This window comes from Vicugna pacos, chromosome 11 (genome assembly GCF_048564905.1).
Source record: "Vicugna pacos chromosome 11, VicPac4, whole genome shotgun sequence".
Lineage (NCBI taxonomy): Eukaryota > Metazoa > Chordata > Mammalia > Artiodactyla > Camelidae > Vicugna > Vicugna pacos.
In genome coordinates, this window is record NC_132997.1 from 54,057,454 (window position 1) to 54,073,364 (window position 15,911).

Genomic DNA, 15,911 nt, shown 5'->3' on the forward strand with positions numbered 1-15,911 from the left:
GTAGTAAGGTAATGTAAAAGGAGTTACTAAGTTTATCTATAGGGTAGAATGACAATAATAAACTGGGCACAATGTCTGGTACATGATAAGTACTCCATAAATATTAGTTCTTATTATACTTATGGCACAAAGATGGGGGTTTATAATTCCACACAGATTTCAGGAAGGTTTGTGGAGGTGATGATGCTTCCATTGGACCTTTGGAATGAGTACTTCATTAGGTTAAAGGTGGGGAGAGAATCTTCCAAGCAGAAGGAGCATCATGAGCAAAGGTATGAATTAGCGAGTCTAAGTAGTGCAGCATAAATAGGTAGCAGGTTGAAGAGAGAACCAGGACTTAAATGAAAAAGTTAGAGATGTAGGCAAGAGCCAGGTCGTAGAGGACCCTGCAAATTGTCCTAAGGATTTGAACTTTATCCTGCATAAACATTTATAACCTTTGAAAACTATTAAACAGGTGAGAAATTTGCTTTTATGTGCATTTTACAGAGATTATTTGATAAACATTTGGAGAATGGATTAAAGGAGGTGTATCTTTCAGCAGGGGATCCAGCTATGTGACTGCCGTCATGGGCCATATAGGCGATGATGAGGACTTGAACCAAGGCTATAGCAGTGGGTATGAAGAAGAGAAAATTGGTCAGTATGTCATTAAAGGATGAGATTGTGTGTAACCCTCAGGTTTTGGTGACCAATTGTAGGTGGGAAATAAGAGAAAAGGATTTTCAATGACACCCAGTATTCTGGCATAGAGGCCTGGGTGAATGGTGATGCTGTTCCCTGAGACAGGGGATGTGAAAGGATGAACAGATGCTTTGGGGGTGAGAACCATGAGTTCCTTTTGGGATTGCTGAGTCTGCAGTGTTTCTGTGACATTCAAACAGTGATACCTCGGGGGAGTTAAAAACATGGTGACAGATCTTGGGCTCAGGTGACAGATCTTGGGCTAAAGCTTTAGATTTCATAATTATTTAGCATGCACTTGGAGCAGGAAGGAAAGAACTGTAGGGAATGCCAGCCCAGAGTGGGCAGAAAGAGAGACTATGTGGAGGTTTCCATCTTGGCAGTGTGTTTTAGTGTTAACTGAGCTTATGTTTCCCACTCTTTCCATTCTGGTTTCCTAGTTTTACATTTCATAGTGTAACATTCTGCAGATTTCAGATTACTTATACAATGTCTGGAGCTTCTCAAAGGATTGGTGTTTTCTAAAACTTTTTCACAATATATACAACTTTTTCTCATATATATAAAGGAATATGATTGTAATCTATAAATAGTATTGAAAAGAGTGATATTGTCATTAGGCCATTTCTGATCTATGTACCAGACCTTGAAACTTTTGGAAATTCTGTTTGTTAGCATAGCCATGATTTTGAAAGCAACTTTTATGGTGATTCTGAATGCATGGTGACACTGGGTGTCAGAAGCTATCCATCTGGAGAGAAGAAAATTGCAATATGAATCTTAGATCTCCTCAGTATCTACCAGTTTTTGTATCCTTTGGTGTTGTAATATTACTTAGGCTGCTTTTTTCACACTGAGAATTCAGCATGCTTGTAAAACTAAGAATTGTGGATATTTGATAATTGAGGGTCTGAAAATAAGAATGTTCATGGATTTCTCAAGAGACTCACAATGAGCTTTATTCCATTTATAAAGTGAGCTAATTTGTTCCTCACTGTAACCAATTTAGAGGTTAATTTCAAAATTATGAGTTAAAAGTGTGATTAGCAGCAGCCAGGCAAACACATTTTTTAACTTCTTTAAATATCCACATAGAGATTGGAAAGCATTTTTTCCCCTTCTTTTTTAAATTATTTAAGTAACTGGATGTGCTGCTCCTTTACATTACTGAATGATTTTTGTATAAGGATTCTCCCTAAATGTATGATGAGGGCAGTTCACCTGACATATGAATGCTGCTCATTTCTAGGAATTTAGCTTGATTCAGACAATTTGACCTGGCATGGTTAAGATTTCCAAGTGGAAAATTAAACTTTCATTTCACTATACCTTTATTCATTAAAACGGTTAACCATTCAGCAAGCACATTATCCTGAAGTATCTGATCATGTATCTGGAGCTATAAGAAGACATAAAGCAGTTAAAACTGTTGCCCTTGAAGAGCTTAGCCTCAAATAGCAGGGGGAAAAAGTCAATAAGTTGCCCAAGAAAAATCAGATAAAAAAGGTATAGATTTATAAAAAGACATTATAAAGCTTCAATGGAGGACATAAATTAAAACCTAACTTTGAGAAATAAAATGTTTATTGATTAGAAGAGTAAAGGAAATAAAGATCGCTATTTTCTCCAAATTATCTGAATCATGAGCTCATTGGCGAAGCCAATTTGTACATTTTGTTAGTTTATGTATCAGTAGTACTACAACAGTGACTATCACATAATAGGTAGGCAATAAACATTTGTGGAGTGAATATTATTTGAAACTTTACTCCACATCCCATTTAGGATTTTTTTGGTTGGAATTTGAGAAGTTGATCCCAAAATTCATAGATTCATACATGGAAGACAAAGTACCAAAATGATGTTGAAGAAGCACAATGGAAAGGTAAGACTTGCCTTGCCAGAGTGTCGTAGATTGTACTTCCAATGACTACAATACTGTTTTCCTTCCCACATGTCTTTTAGCAATATGATGTTGCTACTTCATCAATAGGCATATTCTATTTTACCTCCTTTTTAATCTATTGGACCGACATAATAAGGCAGAAGTAAGTTTGAGTCACTTCTGAGGTTAGGTCTTAAGAGAGCTGCAACTTGCAATGTCTTCTTAGATTGTATTTGTTGTACTCTGCAAACAGCCACGTGGAGAGGCCCTCGAAAAGGAAAACAAAGGCTCCTGGTCAACAACTCCGTCTCCCACCTGGCAGCTAGCACCAAATGTCAACCATGTTAAAAAGGCTACTTTGGAGCTCACTGTTGTCCCAGTGCCCAAGCAGATATCACAGGAAGCAGAATTTTGTGGTTATCCATAAAATAATGAAAAATAATGATTTAAAAAATCCATTTTTATAGCAGTTTGTTTTGAAGCAGTAGATAACTGATGTTTATTATAAAACTATGATAATTGGAGCAGTGTGATAATAGTGCCAGAATAGAAAAATCATCAAGTTGAGAACAGAGAGCCTTAAAGCAATCTTAATGCATAAGGGCCTTGGTGTATAACTAAAAAGGCATTAAAAATTGGGGGGAGGAAGGAAGAATAGATTAATTAATAGATGATAAGTATCCACACAAAAAATTAAAGTTAGATCATTCACTATTAACAAAAATAAACAATAATTGGATTAAAGAATTAATGTGATCAACAAAACGCTAAAAATATTTTAATAAAATTAAAGAAAATATTTCTATGACTATGGGATAAAAAGAATTTATCAAATGAGGCATTAAATGTTAAATGAAAATATTGATAAACCAAATACATCAGAATTTAAACTTCTGTATAATAAAAAGTTGCCATAAATAAAGTTAAAAACAAACCACAAACTATAAAAAAAAAAAGGTATTTGTAATACATGAAACTGACAAAGGATTTGTATCCAGGTGGTATTATGAACTCCTAGAAACTAAAAAAAAAGAAAAAAGAAAAAAGGCCTTGAACAACCTAATGTAAAATAGATGAAGGATATAAACAAACAATTTATAGAAAAGGAAGACCAAAGGACAAATAAATGTATGATAAGATGCTCAGCTTCACCAGTTATTAGGGAAATAAAAATTAAATTAATAATGAGATTACATCTTATAGCCATTGGATGTTAAAAATTAAAACATGGCAATACCAAATGTCTAGGTGTTGCAGAAACTGAAACTTTTATATACTGCTGGTTGGAATGTAAATTGATATTAGTTCTTGGAGAGCAATTTGGCAACATCCGGTAAAGCAGAGAAAGTCCGTATCCTAAGTGTTGAAGTGCTTAAGGAGATGTACAAGGATATGTTGCTGCAGAGCAGTTAATAGCAGGGAAGGCAATGAGACACAACTTCAATATTCTAATTACTGTGAAAAGGTCAGTCTGACTAGGATGTAAGTAGGGGTGGGAGTGGGTGCAGTGGGTGGGGAGGGGGGTTGATGGAAGAGTTCAGTTTTGGACATAAAGTTTTTGAGATAACAGGGAAATACCAGAGATGCAGCAGAGAATGCCATTGAAGTTCCACGTTTGGAGCTTATAAGAGCAGTCAAGACTAGAGATAGAAGCTTGGTGGTCAACAGCATTTAGATTATATTCAAAGACAGGGACTGGATCAAATCAACTATCAAAAAGATGTAATGATGTAAAGATCAAAGAGACTCTGAGATGGTAAGTGAGGGCTAGCAGCTAACAGAAGTGGTTAATAGATAGCCTTGTTTTCTAGAATGAGGAGATTATCTTTGCTATAAAATAATCAGAACTGATGAAATAAAATTCTTGAAGTTATCCTGGCAATTAGATACAGAGGTGACTAGAAAATATCCTACAGTTGGTATAGTTGATCACGCTTAAACAGCACAGAGTTCTGACAAATGTTATTGACAGTGGATAAAATATTTTTTCACTGGGCCTATGAAATATTTATATTTAAGAAGAAAAATCTGACTCTGACTCAGGCCTCTCCTTGGACTCCAGCCAAAGCCCTTCCTCCCTGCATAGCTCTGAAGGCAGCCCTTCCTCCTCCCTCTCCTCCTCCACTTCTTCCTCAGCTGCTTCTCCATTTCTGAGGAAGGTGCCTTGACTACAGCTCTGACTCTGAGACCTGGGATCTGGAAGAGGCTGAGGGCTCTGTGGGCTACCAGCTCGAGTATTCCAAGTCCAGCCACATGAGCTACCAGCATCCGTGTCACCTCGCCTGCCTGCCCTACTTGGAGCGCGTAGGCCACAATCACAGGTATGACATGGCGCCTAGGGCCCTCGACTCTGCTGACTTGCCACCACCCACTGCCCCCAAAAACACAGCAAGGAGAAACAGGCTGACTTCCTGGACAAGCAGAAGAGCCAAGATGAGCATCAAGCCCAAGCCATGAAGATCGCCTTCACTAACCACAAGATCATTAACCTGCCAGTGGAGGAGCTCAGGAACTGCTGTCCAAATACTGGTTGAGCGAGGTCCCCCTGAGCCTTCTGTGTGGCATCTGGCGCTGTGGCAAGAGCAAGACGGTGTCGCCCACCTGTCACAGGCGCAAGCTGGATGCAGTCCTGAGCCCAGAGCAGGACGTGGAGGACCCGCAGAGCGAAAGAAGGTGGACTTCCTCCGCTTCCTGCGTCAGATGAAGCAGAAGGTCCAGCGCCTGGCCCAGGAGGTGTTCGGGCGGCTGCGGGACGAGAACTGGCGACCCTGCTCGCCCAGGCAGTACGCGCTCCTGTACTCGGGGACAGCAGCGTCCTCCTCATCCGCCGCACCTGGGCTGACCAGTGGGCCCGGAGGCAGGAGAGGAAGCCAAAGGACCAGAGAAGATGAGCCTGGAGGAGAAGAAGGTTTGACCCTCACCAAGATGGAAACTGGAAAAGGGCTGGGCCTGGACCTGAACCTATAGTGGGAACTTAAGTGCCTATTTATCCAACAGATCTTGTCAGATGGGATGACTGTGGGTCAGTGGATAGGAAGAGGCGGCACAGGCGCCGTCTGGCTCAGCTTCCCCCACTGTGGGAGGGAGTGGAAGTGGCCAGACCATTTGGTTGGACAGAAAGGAAAGGGTGGTGCTGGCATTGCTGGAGGCCAACAAAGGAGAAGGAAGGGACTTAGGAGAGAAGAGGAAAGTAGTAGAAAGTCTCATTCCTGGAAGGAAGGAAGGGAGGTAGGGAGGGGGAGAAGAAGAAGAAGAAGAAAAAAATCCCCCAAAAATCAAAGTGTGAAGAAAATCAAAGAGTAGATTAAGGTTGGCTCTGGCCAGGATTCCAAGTAGCAGGTTTTAGGGGGGACTGAGTTGTTGGTCTAAGTAAACCTCACTTCACCCAGGGGAGGGCAGAACACAGTGGGGGTTCTAGGGCAGGGTGAGGGAACTCTTCCTGTTCCCTCACTTTGGCATCCCTTGAAGAGGAGCTCTTGGATATCTCCTGTGAGGCTGCAGTCATACGGGAACCACTGGAACCCTACACTGACTTGGAGGGTTAGGGTCAAAGGTTAAGTGAACAGGAAAGGGTCATGAGACCCCGTGTTGCAGCAGCCTCAACACCAAGCATGTCACTCACTGCCCTGCTGTCTGTCTTCCTCTGTGCCCAGTCAGCCCTGCGCTGAGGCTCCCATGTCTCTCCATCAGAGCCTGCATGCGAATGCTGTTCCTGCCCTTCACCAGATGCCTGGAGCTCTTCTGCAGCGGGGTGCTGGCAGAGCCCCCAGTGCTGGGCCCGCAGCCACCTAGAGGCTGCTCTGAGGCAGGGGGATGATGTGCAGAAGCCAGGAAGTACTCAGCACAACATTGGGGAGTGACCCTGCCCTCAGGCCTCCCCTACTAACAACTGGGCTTGTCACTGGAAAGACAAAAAGCTAGGAAACCCAGCAGCAACAAAAACTAGTCCTCTTAGAGTTTCTTGAGCTTTGATTTTTTTTTTTTTGAAGGGCTTGAGCTCTGTTTTGCTTATAGGGTCTAGAATGTTTGTGTTGAGCAAAAAGTAGTTACCTCAATACTCAAAGAGGCTAAATGTTCTCTTTGCCATAAAGACTCCGTGTAACCCTGTGAACACTTGAGATTTTTCTCCTCTGTCCTGATGTCTCCATCTGCTTTCTGATGGTGGTATTTAAAATGTTCAAATAAGTGCTTTTAAAATATTTCAAAAATTAAATAATTACCAGTTATTTAATCTTATTATTATTTTTTTAGGTTGCCTGTTGATATTGCTCAAATGTTCCTTTTGGGGGGGGTAGTTGAGGGAGTTAGGTTTATTTATTTCTTTCTAGAGGAGATATTGGGTATTGAAACCAGGAACAAATGCATGATAAACATGTGCTCTACTGCTTGAGCTATGCCCTCCCCCCAATCAAATGTTCCTTTTAAAAGAAGTATTATCTCAGAAGAGCAAACTACTTACTGAACATTGACACATAGGAATCTATGTCTTGATAAGCAATGTGCTGATCATTTTAAAACCAGTAATGTCCCTCAAATTATATCAATTTGAAAGACAAAAATTTAGAAAACTTAGCATAATGGCATTTTATGTTCATTGAATGTTTGAAAAAGTTGGGAAAACTCTAAAGTGTTGTTCATGTATAAAACTCCTATGATGTGTGTTTTAGAATATCTGTTCTTCAAGCTCATAGATTATTTTCTGAAGGTTTTTCTGCAGAATATCTTATAAGACTTTTACCACCAGCAAGTATTTGTATCACTAAAATATGTAATGCATGCCATTTGATTACTCAAAATCATTAAGTGTTCATAGGCATAATGACACTGTGCTTGCCCCACCATTCAAGGCAAATTAACTGGAGACTAGACTTGATTTATAAGAACTGACATGATAGAGATGCCCACAATTCTAATGGAATTTCCACTGAATGGGATATCAACATTGGAAAGGGACAGTTTCTGGTTACATCATTCAATCTATGAACATTATCATGTAGTTATACATGATACTATATAAATCTCCAGATTGTCCAAATGAACCCTAAAGGATTCAGTGGCTTCAGTGTTAGTTTTACTATAAATACGACATATCCATGTGGCGTATAGGAGAAGGGCACTTATCTGCTTCATTCCTGGCTCCTGTGTGTTACCTTGAGTGACATTTGATCATTCTGTTCCTCAGTTACCTTGAATGAAACATTCAGGTATTATACTAGAAGTAGATGATTTCTAATTCCTTCTGTTATTCTCTAGGTTTCCATGTACAAATAATCTAATAATCCAAGTGAAACTTCTCTGGAGCTCTAGAATAATTTAGTGATAGAAATTCCATGCAGAGGTTATTTTCAACAACTGTACAATTTATCCTTTATTTCTTGAAACCATGAAGTAATGGGTGGGTTAAGCCTCTGGGCATCTTTCCTATTTAAATGGAAACAAGGATGTGATTATTCAGAATGGTGGTGGCCTGAAAGAGTAAGGCCCCATTTTCTAAGTCCCCTTGCCTGGCCACAGAACTGCAGGATGTTGAATGGCTGCCCAGGATGTTGGGAGGCAGTGGGACTCACTGGCACTACTATATTATTTTTACTGTAGGAATAGGGAAGAGAATCTGACTTGGTTCATGAAACAGATTCAGCTGAGCAACAGAAAGAATCAGAAGGTAGCTCAACACTGTCTACTCACAAGCTTGAAATACAAACTCATAAAAAATGAAGACTTTGTTTATCCATCTCGTATTGAGATGGGCTTCCTAGAGTCATCTGCTTTATTTTAGGATTATTGGTGGGTCTTTCTTTGTATAATATACATGTTCCTGAAAATGTGTGTATAAACCAAGGTATTGAAATGATTATTTTAATTTTTAAATTCAGTTCAACAAATACTTACTGAACACTAATTAAGGGTCAGGCACTGTGCTAAATCCTGGTACCATTAAAAAATAATAATATAATTTCTCTTCTTTGAGATTTTACATTCTAAGCAGGTAATAAAAAACCTCAATTCTATTTCCTCGATGGCTCAGACCAGCAGCCAGATATGATAATCCTCTGTGCCACGAAAATGAATTTTCTAAGAAAACTCAAAAACCAATCTAAAGGTAAATTCTTTAAAAATTTAAATAAATAGCCTTATTCTGTAGAAATTATCTCCTGTGTTACTTAAGCTACTCACACTTGCATACAAAAGACTGTTGAAAATATATATCAATCTCTTGTATGTCAGCTAAATGGACATTTGAAGTGATGCATGTATCAAGCTAAATGTATGTGACAAAATATACATGACATATAACCACAATATTAGTATCTGCAGCACATATTTTATTTCTCAAATGAAATAAAAACAAATTTAGCCATTAAACTATTCTAATTCTGCATGTAAAAAATATAATCAAGAAGCAAGCTCTTGCAAAGATAATCTTTCATATTCAGTGATTTTCCTTTGCCACAATGCTTGTTTCTGTGGACTTTAGGGAATAAGTTGATATGTACTAATAATGTGAGTGTTTAAGGCTGTATTCTGAAATAACAGTTGAATAATTCAAGAGTTAAGTACCCAGCTTGTAGAGGGCCCTCTGCCAGGCCCATGGGAGAGAAAAGAGAAATAAGATCGTGGCATCACCTTCAAAAAGTTTTAAATCGAAACCTCTATCTGATTCTTCATTTCTAGCAGCTAGACAAGAGTTGTTAGAGAGAAACAGATAAAATGCCCAGGAAATTCGGGAAGGGAGAAAACACTTTTGACTGCCATGAGAGGGAATGAGACTGACAGATGAGAGGTTAGAAAAGGTTTTTTTTTTAAGTGAGAGAGAACCAAATCTCAGGGAGCACCTTGATACGTAAAGAAATGAAGAGGGAGACAAGCCTGCAGTGGGTGGTCAGAGTGAGGAGGTGAACCTGGTCATTTAAGTGTGTGTGTTGAGTGGGAGGAGGGGGGCACCATCAGGGGAGAGGGCAGAGTTTCAGGAAAGGTTTATAATTATGCATCCCTTATAAGTGTTGCTATTGGAATATAGTTTAAGTAGGAAAAATAAATTTCACCCTCTCCTTTCTCCTTAGCTGTGGCCTTATGTTAGCTTCTAGTACGGAGAAGAGACCTAATCAGACTGCAGAATGTTTTGAAGGCTTTTAAACGTGAACTGATAGTTTTTGGCAGTCAGGAGGACTGATGTAACATGGTAAATCATATTGAAAATGCCAGTTGCTTCACCATGCTATAAAATACTGCATGCTGGTCTGAAAAAGTATTTACCTTCAGAATAAAATTGTCACACTGACCACTGAATGAAAAACACACAATATCCAGAGGTCAGAGCTTTCCAATTTAGTGAGAATGACTGAGTTTGTAGAGTGGCAGTAGAAAATATATGCTTTAATTTTAGGTAAATATTTGTGTAATAGCTAGAAAATCATTATGTTGGCTCGAATGTGGTTTTGATGGATTTCTATTCATTTCATCATCTATGTTAAGTTAGTAAATTCCAAATTATCTGAATCCAAATAAATAAAAACTTCAATATAACCTTCTCAGTTATCTTATGAGGTAGCATTATTTGCGGGGTCATTTTTCTATAAATGCAAATATTTAAATTAAGAGATTGGGAACCTGACCCAAGTTTATGATGCTAGGAAGTTACGAAGGAGCTGGAAATTTGAATTTGGTTTCTGTCTTCAAAGTTTGTTCCCCTTCACTGTAGTGTATTGGCTCTACTGCCCTAAATAAAGCACAGTGAATTATCAATCAAAAACTTAAATTATATTAAATAAAATTTCAATGCTAATTACACATCACTACATAATTCTTTTATAATTTGGTAACCCATGTTTGAGATGATGGAAGTATCTTTTTAAAAAGACCAGTTGATTAATATGAAAACCTGATTTTTCAAAACCTTCTGGAAAATATTAATCTGTTTTTTAAAAAAAGATTAAATTTTAAAGCCACTGCTTGCATCTTGATCAAAATTCATTTTTTAAAACATCCAAATTTAGTTAGCATGAACCAAAATCACAGAAATGAAATAGTTTTGAATTATCTATTTTGCCAAAATCTTACTTTATGTTCGGTATGCTAAATTTAAAGTGTAGTGGTTTGTCTTTGAATGGGAAAATGATGGCGTTCCAAAGTTAACTTCAGCAAGTTTAAGGACCAGACATTTCTCAGTGATTCGTAGCAAGGAAACACTGACCACTTGGGTGAATTTTCATGGCAATGACGTTACAAATAACTGAATAAATCTTTTTTTCCTCAAAGTCAAATAGAAATCCAACAAACAGGCAAACAACAAGCACACTTTTGCTGATCATCTCTGTTTTGTCAGACCCAAAACCTCAGCATCACTCTTGACTCCTTTCTCACTCTTCAGCCTCACAGTCTATCAGCAGGAAATCCTTTCACCTCTACCTTCAAATATAGATCCGCAGGCTCTGACCACTTTTCACATCATTGTCTCTCACCTGAATTAAGCCATACTCCTATAGCTGGCTCTCTAATTCTGCCTTGTTCTTTTGTTAAAATGTGGGTTAGATCATATCATGTGTCATGTTGTGGCCACCCATCTCATTAAGAGGAAAGCTGTTTCCTCACAACACACTCTGCTCCCCGCTGCTTTCAGTCCTGCGTTGTCTCCACTGCTCACTTGTCTCACTGCTCACTTTGCTCCAGGCACCACATCAGGGCTTTTGCCCTGGCTGTTCTTTCTGTGCAGATCACTCTTTGGGAAATCTGCTTGGTTTCTTCTCTTTGCTTCCTTTAAATCTTTACTCAAATTTCAGTTTATTAGTGAAGCCTATTATGACCACCTGACCCTGACCTCTTCTTTAAATGTATCCTCCATGAGGACAGGAAATTTGGCTGACTGGTTCACTACTGTATCCCCAGTGCCAAGTATAGTGCTATAGTAGGTTTTTAATAAATATTTGTTGAATGAAAAAATGAACAGGTAGAGGAATACATGACTATCATAGTGTCATGTAACCTCCATGTTAACTTTGACGTATGTGATGTGATCTCTCTCCATTTGATACATGTGATAAATCAAAGGGATCAACTTGATGACCATGGGGTTATAAACCCATTATACTTAACTACGAGTAATTCATCCTAAAATTCCTGTTAGGTGAAAGGAGATATTATTCTGTATCATTCTCCTCTAAACTAAAGAATATTTCCTTATTAGTGATTAGATTTTTTCCATATAATTTTTTAATCGCAGAGATCTTGCTAATCTAATTAATTGAAGAAATATTTATTGAGGGCCTAAATATACACAAGCATTAATTTAGTCTCTGGGACATACTGATGAACAGGACAGAAAAACCTGGAGTTTACAGTTAGAGAAACAGATACACAAATTAAGAAGAAAATATCAGAGTTGTAAGTGCAGTGTAAAAAATTAAAAGGGGGTGATGTGGTTGGGAGTGACCAGTGGCAACCAGATTGGATGGTATGCTGGATAGTCTCCATTTGCCCCTCCTAACCTGCTCTTTGCTCTTCTGCACACTGCTTTAATATTTTAGGAGCCTAATCTTTCTGGACTGTATCATTGTGCTCCCTTGCCATTGGCCTCTGGTTGTGTTTGACCAATGGCAACCTTTGGCAGATTTGAGAACTGGGGAGGGGTGAGGGCTAAAGATGAGATGAGCTCTGTATGTTTGTGAAACTGAAAGATTTTGACTCAAGTGTAGTAAGCAAGGGAGAGGTCTATAAGAAATAAGGGCGAGATCTAGGCGGGTACCAGATCTCCGGCTGTGCGTTAATGTCCCCACTGTAGTGAAAAAAGCAAAAACAAAGGAAGAAAACTGTCTCAGTAAAAGGGAATATTTTGTGTGGTGTACATTTACCTAAAGCTATTTATTTGTTAGTTCTGTGAGGAGTGAAAGGAATCTTATTAAAAGTAACTTATTTACATTTTCATTTTTCTTTATTTACAGCACATTTTCTTAAGTCACTTAAGTATTATAACAAGAAAAAAGGCCTAAAGGAAGTAAATAATTAATAAGTTAAGACCTCTGCAGGCTATACTTTCAATATACCCTAATAATATTAAAAGAAATCATTAACTCATTGAGAAATAATTTAAAGATGAAGTTATATAGCAGTGTATTAGTATTATTATTTTTTAAATCTACCTTCACTGCTTTATTCTGTTTTGTGAGGCCAGAGTGACTTCCTAAGAAACACAGATTTTGTATCCTTATAGTTACCTTTAAATATCTCCTTTTCTCTCAAATTTGCTTTCATCTATTTCACCAGTTTTCTCCATGCAAAAAGAAATTAACTTCTTAATCTTCTTACCGTCCTTCTTGTTTCTCCTTCCTATTATTTATCACTCTATTTTTTAGTATTTACATATTCTGATTTCACAATAACTGCTATTTTCTTGGTGTCCCTTTAGCAAGTTGATCAACTAGCTTCTGAATTTTTGGTTTTCTATCCTGGTAAGTGAAATCATATTCTGAAAGAATGTTGTTACTCTCTGAAATATATTCATTTTTGGTCAGTATGTTACCTTGTTCTGAGAAAGTGGTTCTGTTAGTGGATAACATCTGGAATAATACCTGGCATGTGTTAGGTGCTCAGTAAATATTTGCCGATGGAATGAATGTTTGAGAATGCAGTCTCTAGTGTTAAAGAGACAAGACTTAATATTGCCTCTTACTCTGTGGCATTGAAGAAGATATTTTATCTTCTCTAAGCCTGGGTTACCATCTAGTGTACAACTGAAGTAATAATAGTGTATACTCTTTAGAATTGTTCTGAGAATTAAATGACATAATGGATGCAAAGGGCTTAGCACAGAGTTTAGTACGTAGTAAGCACCCAAATGTTAGCTGCTATTTTTAATAGTAATCATTTTGCAACCCAACAATAGTACCTTTTTCACAGATAGCAAATTTTAGCAGTAAAATTTTGTCAGAATTTATTTATTGGCAATTTTTTTCATTGTTTACCAGAAACATTTAGAGATAAACATTAAATTAGTAGTGAGGGGGTAATAATAGGAAATCTCTGAGACAGAAGTTAAACTGGCATATGGTTTAGATGAAGAATGCAAGTATCACTTTGATCCCAATTAGATTAAAAATACAAAATGTATTTTTTTGAGGTAAAAATGATGAACAACATTATATTAGTTTTGAGTGTACAACATAATGATTTGATACTTATCTATATTGGAAATCATCACCACAATAAATCTAGTTAACATCTGTTACCATACTTTGTTATGAAATTTGGTTTTGATGAGAACTTTTAAGATCATTGTTTTTAAATTAGACCTATTTTGGCATTATTATTTTTCTAGGAGTTAATTTTGATGACAATTAACTAACATGTGTTAGGTGAGGCTTGTCAAAAAATCTAAATAACCAGCCCCAGTATATGTGTATGTATGTAAAAATGTATATATATATTTATACATTTATATATGTACATATATATCTTTTTATATATATATATATATATATATATATACCCACACACATACACATACACACATACAGTAGAACTCAGGATTATTAAAGGAACACATTACCCTTAAAAACTTGGAATTCTTCACCTACCAAGGAGACAAACTATTACTTTATAAAACCTTTCATTACTGATAACTCCTTTCTACCTGTACTTGGTTCATGAAGAGATAATGTCAGTTCCATCAGGCATACAGCTGTAGATTCATTATAACACAATGCCACTTCTTGGAGCAGGTAGCAGTATTGCCTTAATGAAATGGAGCAATCTTAATAGAATCATGAGTTATGGACTTGAAAATTATCTAGGGACACTTCACTTTAAACTCAGATTTTCTTATATACCTATGATGAAGCAATTTGTGTAAGTTTACAAATATTAATAGTAGAAGAGCTAGAATTGAATCCAAACCTCTTTTTCCTTGGACACTGTTCTTTTTACCAAAAAAAAAAAAAAGTGATTCTTGTTTCCTGGTCCTGGCACCGTGAAATCTTAGTAAGGTCCCTATTTGAGCTGTCTTGCCTGGGTACCACCATGATGTTCCTAATGCTTCAGGCAGGATTATGGGAGAGGTGCTTCTCTTTCACAGCCCTCTTTATCAGTGCACATCTTTGGTTATTGGAATCATCAGGCATTCTCTCCCTCTCCACTGAACGGACTATTTGAATGTAATTTCAATCCATTCTCTTTTGTCTGTTTATACAAAGGCACTATGACCTCTGGGGATTTTTTATTTTTGGTACGAGTGTGTGTGTGCTAGACCATATATGAGCCATAGAGATTCCAGAATGAACAGGCGTAATGGGAGGGGAGGAGTGCCAAGGGAATCAATATTCTCACTATACACTTTTCGTACTTTGTAAATTGAAATCACATTTCTCTAGGTAGTATAGGTTCTATTTCCTAACAGCATCTTGGGAGGACTAATAAGTTTAGAAAAATTTCACATTGCTATTTCCCATAGCTCATGGGGAAAGTTAAAGGAAATATGTTCCCATAAATAAGGCTGAGTTAATTAAAATCCATTGCACAGAATATTTTAGGGAAAAAATGATATACGATCTTGAAATGCTAAATGTTATTAGAAAAGAATATTTTATTTAGTAGAAATATATAAAAGGAGATCCTAAAATTGTTTATGTTTGGTGTTACTGAGTAAACAATATTATGATTCTGATGGTAAGACTCATGAAGATTCTCTCTATGTGTAATCATGGCATTTCCTAAAGTTTCCATAAAAAGCAGGCAATTCTTAGTGAAATTTGTAGATAGGCTAATTGAAACAAAATGTCTTTTTTATTGAGATACATTGTATTAGTATGAATATTTCTGAAATTAAGAAGTGACTAGTAGCTTGTTTTATGCTAATATATTAATATTAATTACCTACAATGTATTTGTTTTCTTCCTTTGCATTTTCTCCTAAAAACTGTATGCAGGGAGAAAAGGTGTGGAGAAAAGGTGAACTGTCCATGCTACCTCCACCTGAGTTGTGTTTCTGCTGCTTTTGGCTCTGAGCTGGGTGTTGATTGGCAGAATAGACCCCTCAGCAATTTTCTCATTTTTGGTGTTGTCCAAAAGAAATAGCCCATTAAAAATTCCCGTTTAGATATTACTATGGTTTGGAAGAACAGTGCAGTAACTACTTATTAAGAACCACAGTCACAGATGCAGTCCTGCTGCATTTTATTTCCTGTGTCAGGTGAATTTCTCATTCCTTCCCTTGTTTGCTCCATCTGGAGAGGCCCGGGCATCCGTACAAAACTCAACAGTGCCTAAACACAGACACATTAGTTGGGGCTGCCCCTGTTCCAGATATCGGAGAGAGATTTTATTGGCATAAGGCACCAGGGTCTTCTGCCAGCTC

At 37.5% G+C, this 15,911-nt stretch overlaps 2 protein-coding genes and 1 pseudogene across 4 annotated transcripts in view; 2 read left to right on the forward strand and 1 right to left on the reverse strand.

Annotated features, from left to right (window-relative positions):
* The window catches only part of CTNNA3 (catenin alpha 3), a 1,353,918-nt gene that overhangs the window by 511,279 nt on the left and 826,728 nt on the right, over nucleotides 1-15,911 (forward strand). The window lies entirely within an intron of this gene.
* LRRTM3 (leucine rich repeat transmembrane neuronal 3) overlaps nucleotides 1-15,911 on the reverse strand; it is a 166,705-nt gene that overhangs the window by 99,811 nt on the left and 50,983 nt on the right. The window lies entirely within an intron of this gene.
* Nucleotides 570-5,582, forward strand: LOC140699527 (endoplasmic reticulum membrane sensor NFE2L1-like; annotated as a pseudogene).